Source organism: Poromitra crassiceps, assembly GCF_964638095.1.
Source record: "Poromitra crassiceps genome assembly, chromosome: 3".
NCBI lineage: Eukaryota > Metazoa > Chordata > Actinopteri > Beryciformes > Melamphaidae > Poromitra > Poromitra crassiceps.
In genome coordinates this window covers 12,076,562-12,091,962 of record NC_139625.1, presented here as the reverse complement: position 1 = coordinate 12,091,962, position 15,401 = coordinate 12,076,562, and the positions used below count along the sequence as shown (strand labels likewise).

General features: G+C 45.2%; 1 pseudogene across 1 annotated transcript; it reads right to left on the bottom strand.

Annotated features, from left to right (window-relative positions):
• Positions 1-1,044: 1,044 nt before the first annotated feature.
• On the bottom strand, positions 1,045-4,425 carry LOC310772965 (general vesicular transport factor p115 pseudogene; annotated as a pseudogene). Its single transcript has 3 exons — positions 3,135-4,425; positions 1,666-3,014; positions 1,045-1,050 (listed from the first exon to the last, which is right to left on the bottom strand). The product of its transcript is annotated as a general vesicular transport factor p115 pseudogene (transcript).
• Positions 4,426-15,401: the final 10,976 nt, after the last annotated feature.

Below are 15,401 nucleotides of genomic sequence, written 5' to 3'. Positions count from 1 at the left end.
CAAGCTCTTTTCCCCAACCGCCCGGTCAAGAAAGGGTAGTCTGGTGAGTATTCCCCTCACCTTGTTATAAAACCGGGGTTATGTTCATAACATTGAGTTTTTATCCGCAAGGCTTCAGGGAATTCTCACGATGGGGATATCATATCTCCCGTAGTGACCAGACTGCTTATTGCACCCATCCCAAGAGGAGGTGATGGGTTCCTCACTGGAGTCCCAAAACCGCTCGTGCCAGGCATGGGGCTGAGACGTCCAGTCTATAGAAGTGGACAAAGGAGAGAGGCGAGGTCCAGCTCGCCACCCTGCAGATGTCCTCGGACACACTGAGACAGTCCTCTAAAGATGGCCGAGGATGAAGACATCCCACGAGTAGAGTGCAAGTGAGGCTGTGCGCCTTGGCTCATGTACCCCAATTTCATAGCCTCCACAATCCAATGTGAGAGGCCATCGTTAGGGATGAGCTTGCCCAGACAAGGATAGACCAAGGAGACGAACGGCTGATCGCCCTTTCTGAGCCCCCTAGTTTTGGCCATATACAGTAAGTATGCAGGGCACGGACAGGGCATAAACACTGAGCCTGCTGTTCTCCAGAACACGTGCGTGTTTTTGCCAGATTGGATGCGTTGGCCATCTATTAACATGGGCGAGTGTTCCGGCAGCCGTACGGGAGCCGCACAGAGCCGTACCGCAGCTGGTCACCATTGGGCTTGACTCAGCCTCATAGTACACACGCACTGTTATTCCTGTTATTTTCAACCCATGGGCCAGCCAGGGACTGTCTGTAAGATAGGGAGCGCTTGTAAAAAATAAAAAGCACTTTGCCCGCCCGTGCCAGTTTTGGCATGCACGGGCAAATACTTCTCTCCCCCATAAAAGATTTACTGGTTAGTAACTTGGTGTTGAAATGTCTGAAATTATATGGGACAGGAGTCTCTGTCTGTGGTCCAACTCTGCTCAATCAACACCAGACACCAGCTGATCCAGTTTAAAGTCACTCACCGACTTCACTATTCCAAGTCTAGGTTGCACAGGATCTACCCTTCTGTCTCACCACTATGTGATAGGTGTCAAGGGTCAGAGGGTACACAGTCACACGCTTTTTGGTTTTGCTCTTCTCTATCCGGATTCTGGGCCAAGATATTTGACTGGTACTCTAAGGCTTATAAAATAACCCTTCAACTAGAGGCGGAACTTGCCATCTTCGGCTGTTCTGAATCGTTTCTGCTCCTCCCTACGGCTGTGCAGCAATCTCTGACGCAGGGGACAACTGTCGCAAAGAGACTAATTTTGAAGGAATGGCAGTCCCACTCTCCACCTTCTTTTCAGGTGTGGCTGGCGGACATGGTTTCGGTTGTGTGTATGGAGAGACTCAGGTTCCTGAGGACTAACTCACTTAGGAAGTTCTCAATTATTTGGGACCCGTTCCTGGCCTACTTTGATGAGGTTAGAAACGACAAATAACTCGCCCCGCTAACCTCTCATGGACTCCTTGCACAGGATTTTATGTACAGCATCCCCTTTTTTTGTATGTTTATGTCTGAGTTTGTTTTGTTTTTGTTTGTTCTGAAAATTGAAAAATAAAATATTGGGGAAAAAAATTAACTGGTTAGTTACCGTAATGGGTTTCGGCTAATCGAAAGCAAAATTAACCGAAACTGACATCCCTACTCCCAAGTCTTTGAGTCTCTGTTTGAGGCTGTGGATGTTCTGGTCCTGGTCTGTTAGCAGCATCAGCAGGCCCTCCGACAGGCTCCCTGCATCCTCCTGGAGTCTGCCTGTCGTCTTTGCTGCAAGCCTGCTCTCTAGTTCTGCCAACTTGGCTGTGTCTGTTGATCCTTCACTGCCGGGGGCCGCAACCAAGGACCCAGCTTCAGCTCTCGTGAGCAGTTCTTGTCTCTCTGTCTGCAGTCGGTTTATCTCTGTCAACTGGGACCGGACCTGACTTCTCAGTGCCTCCAGCTCCTTCAGTAGTTCTGTGTTGTCCGACCCTCCTGCTGTACCTTCTGCTGTCGGCGCTGCCTCCGAACCCAGGGTGTTGATGTCTTTGTCACCGAGCAGCGTCTGGACGAGTGTGTGTTGCTTGCGCAGCTCCTCCACCTCCTCTCGAAGCTGTGTGAACTCCTCTGTCTGAAGCTCATTTACACGGGTGTTGTTGACCTGACTCTGGTTATCCTTACCTAATCTCAGCTTGAGGATGTTGTACTGGTCTTTGTGCTGCTGGATCTGGGCCAGCTGCTGGGTGATTGTGCTCTGCATCTGTTCATTCTGCTCTTTCAGCTCCTGGATCTGAGCTTTGTACTGAGTCACAATGCTGCCATGCTGCGCCAACGTCTTCTTCACCTCCTCCTCCTCCTTCTCCTCCTCGTTGGACTTGTGTACCGCTTCCATTATCGCACCCTCCAGCTGTTTGACCAGCTTGGTGAACTCGTGGTCGAAGAGCATGTGCTCTGGAGAGGGGGAGACGGGCTGCGGTTTATGGGCGGCGCGGGAGTACAGCTCGTGCTTGGTGATGAACCCTAACTTCTCTGCAAAGTTCTCCTTCCCAATGCGCTTCTCAATCAGCTGCTTCAGCTTCTCTTTGGTGTAGTTCTCCACTGAGTTGTCATTGTAGTAGAGGCAGATGCCGAGGAGCAGGGCACACAGGCCCTGCACCATTCGCTCATCCTCTCCCAGGTTCTCTGAGACCTGACCTGTCAGGAAAGGAATGTTGTCCTGATTATGTAGAAAGTGTGTGACAGCAATAGGACACTTGCTGATCCATGTACACAGCAGGATGAGGAGGCCCACCCTGGTCTGCACTTTGCTGCTCTGGGAGAGGATGTTGGTGCATTGTTGCAGCAGAGACACGGGGGGCTTCCCCAGGCAGGTGGCCAGCTGCACCTTCAACAGCTGCTCCTTCTGGGTGAGGTTGTCCTGCAGGGTGTGCGCCAAGGCCATAGCGGCACACCAGTTGGACAGGGAGTCTGCCGAGAACAGGCAGACCCCGCACAGCAGCTGGCCCACAGAACTCTGCTGGTCTGTCTCCTCTGGCATTAATCGGTGACTCCTGCCTCCATATGTCGCAGCGTCATCTGGTCCATTTGAGGAGCTTGCCGTTGAAAAGGTCAGCATTTCGATATTTGCCATAATCGAAAAACCATCGATGGTGGAGGGCAGCAGTGTAGCCATTATCTCCGCCTGGCCTTTCTGGTTCTTGTAGAGGAAACACTGGAAGCAGTAGAGAACTGCACAGCGAAGCACAAATGGTTGGCTCTCATTGACCATGGACATGAGCAGCACCATGATGGCTGGTCTCAGCTTGTATGTTGTCGCTCTACTCCAATTTAAGGGATTCTCTGAACAACTTGGGGGATTTGAAGGTGCATTGACAGAAGCATAGTAGTCCTGATTGACCTGTGAGCCACGGATAACCTCTGATACAGTGTTGATGCTCTCAGTGAGGATGTCAGCAGGCATGCCAGTAGCCATGAGGATGGTACATAGCTGCTGCAGCAAGCCACATTGGTACATGGACTTCTGACAGCTGGAGGTGGCTCCAGGAGAATTCACTGGGGAGACCATGACTCGCATCAACTGCAGCATGAGGTACAGGTTGGTGACCTTCTGGGCGGACCAGCCAGAGTTACCATCACCAACCTTGAACCAGGGCTTCATTCTCTGGATGTAGGAGCCCTCATTGAAGAAGTTCTGGTTGGAGCTGTTGTTCTTCAGCAGGTTGAGCAGCAGCAGCAGGCAGTCCTCCACCACAATACTTCCTTCAGTGCTGCCCTCTTCTGTGATGATATCTAGGATACGCTCGAATGCATTATCAAATGCCACAACTTTCTGAATGGTTGCATTGCCTTTGGTCAGCTGCTGCAGCAACAGCAAGCCGTCATTGCGAATTACTTCTCTAGAGTCTGCCAATAGGTCCATCAGCTTGGATACACCCATAGGGCTGACTAGAATGACACCCTGGACATGGGCACAATGGTTCTTCAGGAGGGCAGTCAACAACTTCACAGCAGGCCACCGCACATGGAAGTCAAGCTCCTCCAACAGAGTGAGCAGCAGCGTCACATTTTCTGAGTCCTGGACGAACTTGTCTCTAAACTGGCCACCCAGGTCATCTGCTTGCTTCTCGGGATTCTCATCTTGCTCTTCCTCCTCCTCGTTGCAGATGATGTTGTACAGTGTGTCCAAGGTGTAGCCGACGATTTCAGAGTCAGACCTGTCAGTTTGCAATATGGTAAGCAAGTGATCCATTGCCTGTGTGCCAACTTCGATACGATATTTCTTAGAGAGGGACTTGAGAGCCCGGACAGCGTCCCTGCGGTCCTCCAGTAGTGTAGAAGAGGCCACCCGGTTACACAACTTCTGGATCGTCTCCGCTCCGGACGTCTGTGGCCCGGCCGGCTGCCCACCCATCACTACTCTGAAGATGTTCATGTATCTAGTTGTCCTATTGATGCCGTATTCAAAATTGGTCTCGTCCTAAAGATTGCTTCAGACTCCCCTGTTGCTGTGTGGTGAATGTGGAAAATGAAAAACGGTGTGCAATATTGATTTGTACAATGTATACAACCTCCCCGAAACGTACCCGGAACTTCACGATTGTGAGGGCATGAACTCAGTGAGTGAGTAAATGAGCGATACACTAACGTTAGTATATATAAGTGGTGGGAGGTCAAAATATTCTGAAGGGACTGTAAAAGACTAGGTTAATTCGTTGTTATTTAGCTGGCGTTCACGCCCCTTTGATCTTCAGCCTCTGAGGGAGTACCCAACCTCCCACCACTATCCCCAACCGGGCAGGGTTTATGACATCATTGATGATGTCACAATGTCCATGAACTCATTAGCATAGCAGGTCTATGACATCATCAGTGATGGTTATGACATCACTGATGATGCACTGTTCACAACAGCACCAAGGACCATCACAGTTCACAGTGACCATTCTACAATTACCCAATACTAATAAACGTAACTTGAACCTTTCTAACATTCCCCATTGATCCCCATGCTAAGATGCCCAATTTTACAGCAGAAAATAAACATGTTTTACAGCCTGGTTCAATACGGACCAAGGCATCTAAGAGTCTGTAATGTATGTCTGTCTTTATGTACGTCCCCCCGAAAGTAGACCAACACGCTGCAGTGATTATGTCATAAATCACTGATGATGTCATACAGTTCTATTGCTGCATTCCAGACAACACAGACATTGAGTTTTGTCTGACCTACTCACATGTACTAGAAAAAGTGCACTGGAACGTCACTCAAAGTCGGAGTTCCCACTTGTAAACTCTGGGGAAGAAATCTATCCAGACTTCACAGAGAATGAGTTGTCTGACGTCACCCAACACACAACAGCCTTGTGCAGCTGGCAGGCTTTGGGGGGCGGACGTGGGACTTTTCAACTGGCAAATTCTCACCTCCGAGTTGTCTGGAATGCAGCGTCCCCACAAAAGAAAGAACAAAAGTGTCCAGGTCACTGATGATGTCATACAGTTTTAGATGACTCGGCCTGGTGGCCAGGTCACTATTATGTGATGTCATAGATCATTGGTTCCCAAACTGTGGTCCGCGGACCACTGGTGGTCTGTCTGACTGACTGACTGACTCACAACCCTGAGCAAGTATTCAATGATGTCACCATCATCAGAGATCAGAGACCAAAACATCAATGATGTCATAAGTCCTACATCCATTTCATGAGTAGTGATGTCATAAATCCCACTCTACTCAAGCTATAAGTAGTATAACACATGCTGCCTGGCATACTACTATAGGGTTTGCCTAGTTTTTAGGCGGTGCAGCTGCTTCTATAACTGACTTTGTGCCCTTCCGTTATGGCACGGACCATCCTTCCGTCCGTTATGGCACGGACCGTCCTTCCGTCCGTTATGGCATGGACTGTCTCTCCTGTGGGCCTCAGCCCCACAATGTCCTGTGGGGCCCCTTAAAGCACCGTCTGTATGTATGTGTGTCCTGTGGGTGACTGGTGTCATGCCCCAGCCTCAAGCGTTGATTGGTGCCCATTGCGATGACATCATTGTCATCATTGTCGAGTGTTGGTTGGTCAGTGGTGACTGATGTCCAAGGTTAGGGAGTAACTGAATGTATTCAGAATGCAGTATTCAAAATACAAAATATGAGTAACTGTATTCCAATAGTTACAATTTAAATTGGTGGTATTCTGAATACAGTTACTTTCTTTTAAAATATAATACTTGAAGGGAATGCTTTCATTTGTTTGTTTTGTTTTATTTGCTTTAAAATTCATATGAAGTATGCAAGCTATGCACGCGCAGTGCCTCCTGACATGTAATGTACATGTACAAGCCTAATGCTTTAATCTAAAACAAGCAAGCAAACAAACAAACAAACAAACAAACAAACAGAAAAACACCTATGTCTGGGACTGGGAGCCGTAAAAAGAGTCTTCAGATAATATTTTGCCATCTTTATCTTCAGATTGAGTTTGTGTTGTGGTGAAGCGTAAATCTACTTTGCTATATTTTAATGTTTGTGTCTTTTACTCAATTTTTTTTTACATCAACTTGATGCTGTTTTCTGTGGTTACCTGCTGTGGAAATTAAAGGGGTAAAGCAAAACTAAAGGTTTTGTTCTCTGGTGGATTCCAAAAGTATTCGGAATAGGTTATTTATTATTCTAATGGAATACATTTTAGGGCATGTATTGTATTCTGTAGTCGTGGAATACATTTTAAAAGTAACCCTCCTAACACTGCTGTCATATTAGTAAACAAACACAATCCATCAACTGAGCATGCAAACGCCCCCGACTTATGATGCCATACCTACTGGTGATGTCATGCCCACAAATAACGCGTTCATGACAACTCAGACCGCTGGAAAAAATGGGTTCCGACTTGTAAAAAGTGAATTGAACGGTCGTCCAGGTCGGAATTACACATTGGAAATTCGGGTATCATCCAGCGCTCTGCTTTGTCCGAGTTGACATCACATGGAAATGGTGACTTGTATCGTTAATGGTAATCACAGAATTATTATAAAGACGTTTGTTGACATTTCAACACAAAATTTGACGTCTTAATTATGTAATGTTAACATTATTGTGTTTGTGTCATCTATGTTTCGTTCTGATTAGAGCAATATGTGAAATTCAGCATGTTTGGTTAGCATAGTTTTATTAGCTTTTAGATAGCTACAATGCTAACTGAACACTGGTTGCTTTAGCAACCTATAGCCTGTGTTTGGTTTTTCCCCCGAGCGGGAAGTGCAGCGTGAACACAAATATGTTGGGGCGGAGGCAAGGGAGCTGGAAGGTGGGTGCTGAGGGCGCTGCAGTACCCCCTGGTGGCAAGAGATGGGATTTTTGAAATTGTTGGATTTGGCTGTCTTGTGTTTATAACAGCAACAAAATGCATTAAAAACAGTTTGTGCTTCCCAGCTCTAATCTTATTTCATACGCTCTCTCTTCAAAAGTGTTTGATTTTCATCATAATCTGGTTTTCCATAATAATAATAATAAGTTCAGTGTTTATGCCTGTGTTGCTGTCTGTTGTGGTGTAAAACGACTAAAGGGAGAGCAGGTGCTTACATGAAAGTGAGTGAGAAAAGGAGAAGATACTGAATAATGGTATCACAACAGTATAATCCTAATGTTAATTTAAAATTAAATATTCTTCTAAATATGGATGAAAGTCCAAAAAACGTCAAATTTTCTTCGCCGCTGTGCAGCACCGAGAGTCCATTCCTTACAGCACCCCCTACCTAACAGCACTTCCAGCACCACTGGGCGGAGGTTGCGTCTTGCGTGTTTAAACTTACACCCGAACGAAAGAACAAAAGAAATCACTGATGATGTCCCAGACAGTGAGGTCATGAACCATGATGTCATCGGGGATGATGTCATGACTACCCCGAACGAAAGAACAAAAGAAATCACTGATGATGTCCCAGACAGTAGTGAGGTCATAAACCATGACCATGGACACGAGCAGCACCACAATGGCCATTTTCAGATTGTATTTTGTTGCTCTCCTCCTATTTAAGGGATTCTCTGAACAACTTGGTGGGTTTGCATTGACAGAAGCAAAGTAGTCCTGATTGCCCTGTGAGCCACGGATAACCTCTGATACAGTGTTGATGGTCTCCGCGCCAGTGGCTGTGAGGATGGTACATAGCTGCTGCAGCGAGCCACACTGGTACATGGACTTCTGACAGCTGGCTCCAGAATTAACTGGGGAGACCATGACTCGCACCAACTGCAGCATGAGGTACAGGTTGATGACCTTCTGGGCGGACCATTCGGGGTTATCGTTGCCAACCTCGAACCAGGGCTTCATTCTCTGGATGTAGGAGCCCTCCTTGAATAAGTTCTGGTTGGACCTGTTGTTCTTGAGTAGGTTGAGCAGCAGCAGCAGACAGTCCTCCACCACAATACCTCCGTCACTGCTGCCCTCTTCTGTGATGATATCTAGGATATGCTCAAATGCATTATCAAATGCCACAACTTTCTGAATGGTTGCATTGCCTTTGGTCAGCTGCTGCAGCAACAGCAAGCCATCATTGCGAATTACTTCTCTAGAGTCTGCCAATAGGTCCTTCAGCTTGGATACAGCCATAGGGCTGACTAGAATGACACCCTGGAAATGGGCACACTGGTTCTTCAGGAGGGCAGTCAACAACTTCATAGCAGGCCACCGCACATGGAAGTCAAACTCATCCATCAGAGTGAGCAGCAGCGTCACATTCTCAGAGTCCTGGACGAACTTGTCTGTAAACTGCGCAACCAGGTTATCTGCTTGCATCTGGGCGTTCTCATCTTCCTCCTCGTCATTGCAGATGATGTTGTACAGTGTGTACAAAGCGTAGCTGAGGATTTCAGAGTCAGACCTGTCAGTTTGCAATATGGTAAGCAAGTGATCCGTTGCCTGTGTGCCAACTTCAATACGATATTTCTTAGAGAGGGACTTGAGAGCCCAGACAGCGTCCCTGCGGTCCTCCAGTAGTGTAGAAGAGGCCACCCGGTTACACAACTTCTGGATCGTCTCCGCTCCGGACGTCTGTGGCCAGGCTGGCTGCCCACCCATCACTATTCTGAAGATGTTCATGTATCTAGTTGTCCTACTCATGCCGTATTCAAAATGTCTCTAATCCTAAATAGAGCTTCAGAATCCCCTGTTGCTGTGTCTGTGCTTCCCAACCTGCTACCCTTTTTATATATATATCCCGAGCCGGGGAGGGTTTATGACATCACTGATGATGTCACAATGTATATGCCAGCATCAGCAGATATAAGGTCTATGATGAAGGCCACCCTAGAGAGGGACCAGGACAGAATGTAGGGAAACAGTGGATGGAGGAGGCGGTAATGTAACATAAAGGATGCCAACTGCCAAAAAACACCACAGAAGAAGGGACCTTCACAGTTCACAGTGACCATTCTATAAGTTTGAGATGGTGATAAGATCACACAAAATGTAGGGAAACTGGATGGATAATCGTGCGTTCCTTTATCGCAAAATAACTGGGGTGTGGAGGCTAAATGACGTCACATCCGTTTTGTTAGCATTCCATTTGCAGAAAAGTTGAGCTGGGAAGTTCACTGTTCACTGGTCAGATCCACTCGCTAGCCAGGCTAGCCATTGTTAGCAATAACAGTTGATAACAAGGCTTTTCGTGGCATTTTGCGCATACAAACACTGCAGCCTCATGTCCACACAGATAGAAGTAGGCCGTGCTGTGTGTACAGCTGATTTAATGAGACACAAACAAGACAGAAGTGCTAAATAGCATTTATATGATTATAACTACTATTGTTGCGCGGAGCAGCCATCTTGGATTTTTGAGGTGAACTTTGAACCGTAAGATTACCAGTTACCAGTTATAAAGGAATGCACGATAAATCCAGAAGGAGGCGGTAATGCAACATAAAGGATGCCAACTGCCATAAAACATCACAGAAGACTACATTTCTACCTTCTACATTCTACCGCGTTCATGACAACTCGGAACGCAGGAAAAAATGGGCTCCGACCTGTAAAAAATGAATTGAACGGTCACTGAGATCGAATTACAGGTCGGAAATTCGGATATAATTTTGAGCTCCGATTTGACATCATCAAAGTGTTTGTTGACCTAATTTGAGGTGTAATTATGCAATATGTAATTATATTGTTTAGATTTCGCTCTGATTATAGTGTTGAATTCAACAGCTACTTTACAAATGAAATTAGCTAGCTGTGTATGTTTTTGTAACTCCGACGGTCTCTGAGTTAAAAACGGCGTGAACGCAACTATTCCGGGGGTCAGAAAAAATGTCTTGAATGTGATATAAATGGGAGCTCCTTCTTCTAATGGCTTTCCGGCAGAGTGGATGCCTTGCGGCACATTGCTGCCTCTCACAGTTGGGGAATATTCTTCTTCTCACTCAGACCCACGTCACTCTGGCGAATATTCTTCTTCTTTGAATCTCTCCTGCTTCTGATGACTGTACACCCTGCAGCACACCGCTAACTCTCAGGTCAGGAATATCACTGTTCATGGTGTTTATACATCCACAGCAGGCCCGGTTTTACAGGGGTGCAAAAGCACGCATTGCACCCTTATTTTAATTATCTGCATGCTCAGTTGAAAAGAGTGGTAATTTTTTTTTCTTTTAATAAATGCTGCAGCTGCACACTTACTGTTTAAACTTGAATTATAATTGTTGTTTTTCTTTGTTCTTTGATGTGAATTTATGGCTTTTTGGCACCTACATGTAACCTTTTAAGGTTGAGATAATTGTATTATCATTATATGGTCCAAATATTTCAGTAAAGCACTTGAAACACTTGAAGTATTCTTGCTTTAGCTGGTATCGTTCTACTTGAAATGATGGTAAAATGCATTATTTTTAGTAAAATAACGTGTCAAATTTTTCGGTCGGCCCGTGCATGTGCACCCCTTCCTATCTAGGATGCATCCCTAGTCATCTTGTTCTGGAACCGGCCCTGATCCACAGGCGTAGTAACCCTGTGGCGGCGAAAAATTCCAGGACTGCTTTCACAGTCTTTGCCTGATTCTCGGTGGGGGAGGTCCTTGGTGTGCAGATCCTTCTTTTCTCCACTCATCGTACTACACTACTGATGATGTCATCAATAGGTGACATCACTAATGACATCATTGCTCCCTAATGTTGTCCCTAGTAGAGATAGAGTTGCGTCATCTCCATTCATCCAATGGATTTCTTTTTTTTTAACCTCGCAATAGTTCCCGAAAGTAAGGTTCTGGATTAAATAGCGCTGTAGAGTTGCAGAATGGAACGTTTGTGATGTACTTTGAAAGGCTAAGACGTTTAAAGAATCAAATTGAATAGCATCAGCTTTATTTTATGCATTCAAACATACGTACTTCCTCGAACATACTCCCCGGCACACACTGATAGCTATGTGAATCATCCACTGTTGGCGCCACTCTCTTTAAGTCACTCTGGTCCTTAGGAGGTATGACATCATCAGTGCTCTTTGATGATTGGTGATGATGTCACTAATGCAGAAACTCTGACCTAGTTTCTGAAGTCGGAGTTGATTGATTTTTGTGGACCAACATTTTTTTGTAGAGCGACCGATCGACCGACCGACCAACCAACCAACCAACAAACAGAGTGACTTATAGAGCTGCTGCCCAGCCATGGCAGAGTACCATCGGTCACTACCATGAATATCCTAAATAACATGCCGTGCAAATGCAAATGGATGTGAAGTAGGTGAATTGGCAAGCAACATTTCTACAAAAAATCTCAATTGCGTATTTATTGCTACTGTGTGCTGTCATGGCACCCGTGTCTTAGGGTTGCTGACGCTTATAGACTATACTGTATAGTGTAATACTTTTTTTAAAGAATATTTTGTATTGCAAATCAAGGTACAGTTGTACATTGGTAAACAGTAAAGCAATCATATTTTCATTTTTCCACAAGAACAACGATAACATGCAATTTGGAATGTACAGCTCTCCTTTCGCCCTTCTCCTTGTATTAGTGTAATACTGACTGTCTTTGCAAAGTTTGTATAGTTTTGTGACTTTTCTCCTGTTGTGTGACTAATTGTAACAAGTTTGCCGATTGATAAACTTGTTAACCACATACCTTATTTCAGAACTTTGAGACGAGGGAACCAGAAGTGCGCTGACTTCTGGGTTGGCCTACGAAATACATCATCCCTGCGGTCCCTGCAGTGGTTCCCAACCTTTTTTGTCTTATGTACCCCTTGAGCTGTTTTGCCATGCCAATAGTGCCCGATCACTCATGCCTGTTGATGTGTTCTATAACTTTTAGTGTAATATATGCAGACGTACAAGAAAATCCATACAAAATATATTTCTCACTGAACTGCCGGTGTGTGGGCACTGGGCTTGGCCTCCTTTTTCCTTTTGTCACCAGGCTCCCCTAAACCTAAACCTGGTGCGACAGCAACTGGACGTTTTGATCATTTATTATATCAGTCATGTAACAGTTGACACCTATCGGGGAGAACTAGTTGCGGCGTGCAAGTGCAATTTTAACAACGGGCTTATGAAATGACTTGGGGAAAAAAATCTTCATTTTGGAAATAAATTGCAATACTAAATCTTTCCAAGTACCCCGGGCAAGCTGCTCCTATGGGTACACATACCCCTGGTTGGGAATCACTGTAAGAAGGAAAGGACTTCCTTCTAACGACTCCTCTTTCTTTCTGACAACAAGCTCCCTTTGCTGCACTCCATACTCCATCTCTCCTCTCCTCCTTTCTCTCCTCTCCTCTCTGTCACTTCTCCCTTCCCTTCCTCTCCTCCTCTCCCTCCCTGAATTCGCCCCTCCCCCCTCCAAAAAAAGAAACATCTTGGTGACGCACGTGCCGTAGACGTAGCAGCAGCCCTGCATAGCTTGCATAAATCCAAGCACTTTCAATGACCCGTGTTTGTTTATGTCTATTTTCAAAAACTATCGAGGCCTTGATTTTTCTCTCTCTCTCTCAAATTCACAAACTTTCGAGGTTTTCAAGGACCCATGGAACCCTGTACAGGGTGTATAATGCTACACCATTACCCTACATCCATTCCTCTCATACTTTCACTCATATATGTGTTGAAACGGTCACATACAAACATAATTATCTCCGTCTATTCTAGTTTACTTTGCACTGTCTTATACCTTGTTTGTGATTTTATTAGGTACAAACTAGCACCGTTTTATATTTAGCCCAGACTTCCTCAAAAACATTGTAACACACACACGGTAGGCTATTTTGAATTAAACTGCTTTTACAATATAAAAAATAACAATAAAAAACCCCGCACTGACTGTTGCAATTTGCGAGCACATAGCCCCTCAATTCACACAATTTGAGAAACCTGTGAAGCAGAACCGCTGGACTCCAGATCCCTCACATCTGGAATTACTACCAGTTATTAACATTCCTCCCTTTTCTGGAACCATAAATGTAGGACTTTGAGGAAACTCATTACAATTTAATAGTTCAGACATTCCACATAAACATCATTTAGGAAACTGAGTGCTCGGGGTGGATTTACATGCCAGGATTACGGGTGGTGCCGAGATGAGGTTTGGGCATCACACTGGAAAGAGCCTATAACCTGCCTTTTATCCAGGTCAAGGTGGATTTTCTTTTGTCTTTTTTTAAAGGGACAGCTCATCTAGAAATTAAAAATAGCCTACATCAACCGGCGACAATGCTTCAAAAGTGGCCCAATTCCGCGGGAAAACCATGGACCTGGCAACCCTGTTCCTGGCTGCTCTAAAAGCTGCCTTTCTTATTGGACGGGAGGGAAAAGGTGGACGCACATTGGCAGCGACAGACAGGCAGCGTGATTGTGACCATGCAGTTGGGCAAGTTACTGAAAATTTGTAATTTGACAGTTACTAGTTACTTGTCTCATAAAGTAATTTAATTACTTCACAAATTACTGCATAATAAAAGTAATTATTTACTAGGGAAATACATTTTGTGTTACTTTTAATGTGTCGATTGTTTTATTAATGCACATGCACAATATTTTACCGGTCAAATTGTATCTATCATTGTACCTGCATGGGGTACATTACATTTGTTATTGGGGTACTGCAGTGGCTTATAGCCTACTCAAGGTCATTAGCCAGTGGGGCTTATAATTTACTCAAGGTCATTAGCCTCTGGGGCTTATAGCCTACTCAAGGTAATTTGCCTCTGTGGCTTATAGCCTACTCAAGGTCAGTAGCCTCTGGGGCTTATAGCCTATACTCAAGGTCATAAACCTCTGGGGCTTATAGCCAACTCAAGGTCAGTAGCCTCTTGGGCTTATAGCTTACTCAAGCTCATTAGCCTCTGGGGATTATAGCCTACTCAAGGTCAGTAGCCTCTGGGGCTTATAGCTTACTCAAAGTCAGTAGCCTCTGGGGCTTATAGCTTACTCGAGGTCATAGCCTCTGGGGTGTATAGCCTACTCAAGGTCATTAGCCTCTGGGGTTTATAGCCTACTCAAGGTCAGTAGCATCTTAGGCTTATAGCTTACTCAAGGTCATAGCCTCTGGGGCTTATAGTCTACTCAAGGTTATTAGCCTCTGAGGCTTATAGCCTACTCAAGGTCATTAGCCTCTGGGGCCTATATCCTACTCAAGGTCATTAGCCTCTGGGGCTTATAGCCTACTCAAGGTATTTTTGATTGATTGAATACTTTATTGACACAAGGTAAATACATCAAGGAATGCCTTACGATTTGGTCAAATGGATAAAACACAAGAAAGCCAAAGGCTTGTTTCCATTGTGGTCCATTATACATAGAACATAAAAAGGCAGACCGGTTATTTAAAACGAATAACATGTACAAAGACAAGACAACCTAAGTGCACATAGAAAACACCTAACCTAAAAACACATAAAAACAACTCATGATAAGAGAAATAAAAACCAAATTAAGACCAATTCGAGTTGCTGTTGAGCCATGATTTTAGGGCGGATTTAAATTTGAGAGGGGAGTTTAAAAGTTTAAGGGCTGTTGGCAGGGCATTCCACATTACAGTTGCAGAGTAAATAATGCATTCTTACCCACATGTCCTGAATTTCGGGGGGACCAGGTCTGAGGGGCTCCCTCTTGTGGAGTACTTGTGGACATCACTTACTTTATTAAAATAATTTAACAGGTCATTAGGGACTTATAGCCTACTCAAGGTCATTAGCCTCTGGGACTTATAGCCTACTCAAGGTCATTAGCCTCTGGGGCCTATAGCCTACTCAAGGTCATTAGCCTCTGGGGCCTATAGCCTACTCAAGGTCATTAGCCTCCGGGGCTTATAGCCTACTAAAGGTCATTAGCCTCTGGGGCTTATAGCCTACTCAAGGTCATTAGCCTCTGGGGCTTATAGCCTACTCAAGGTCATTAGCCTCCGGGGCTTATAGCCTACTCAAGGTCATT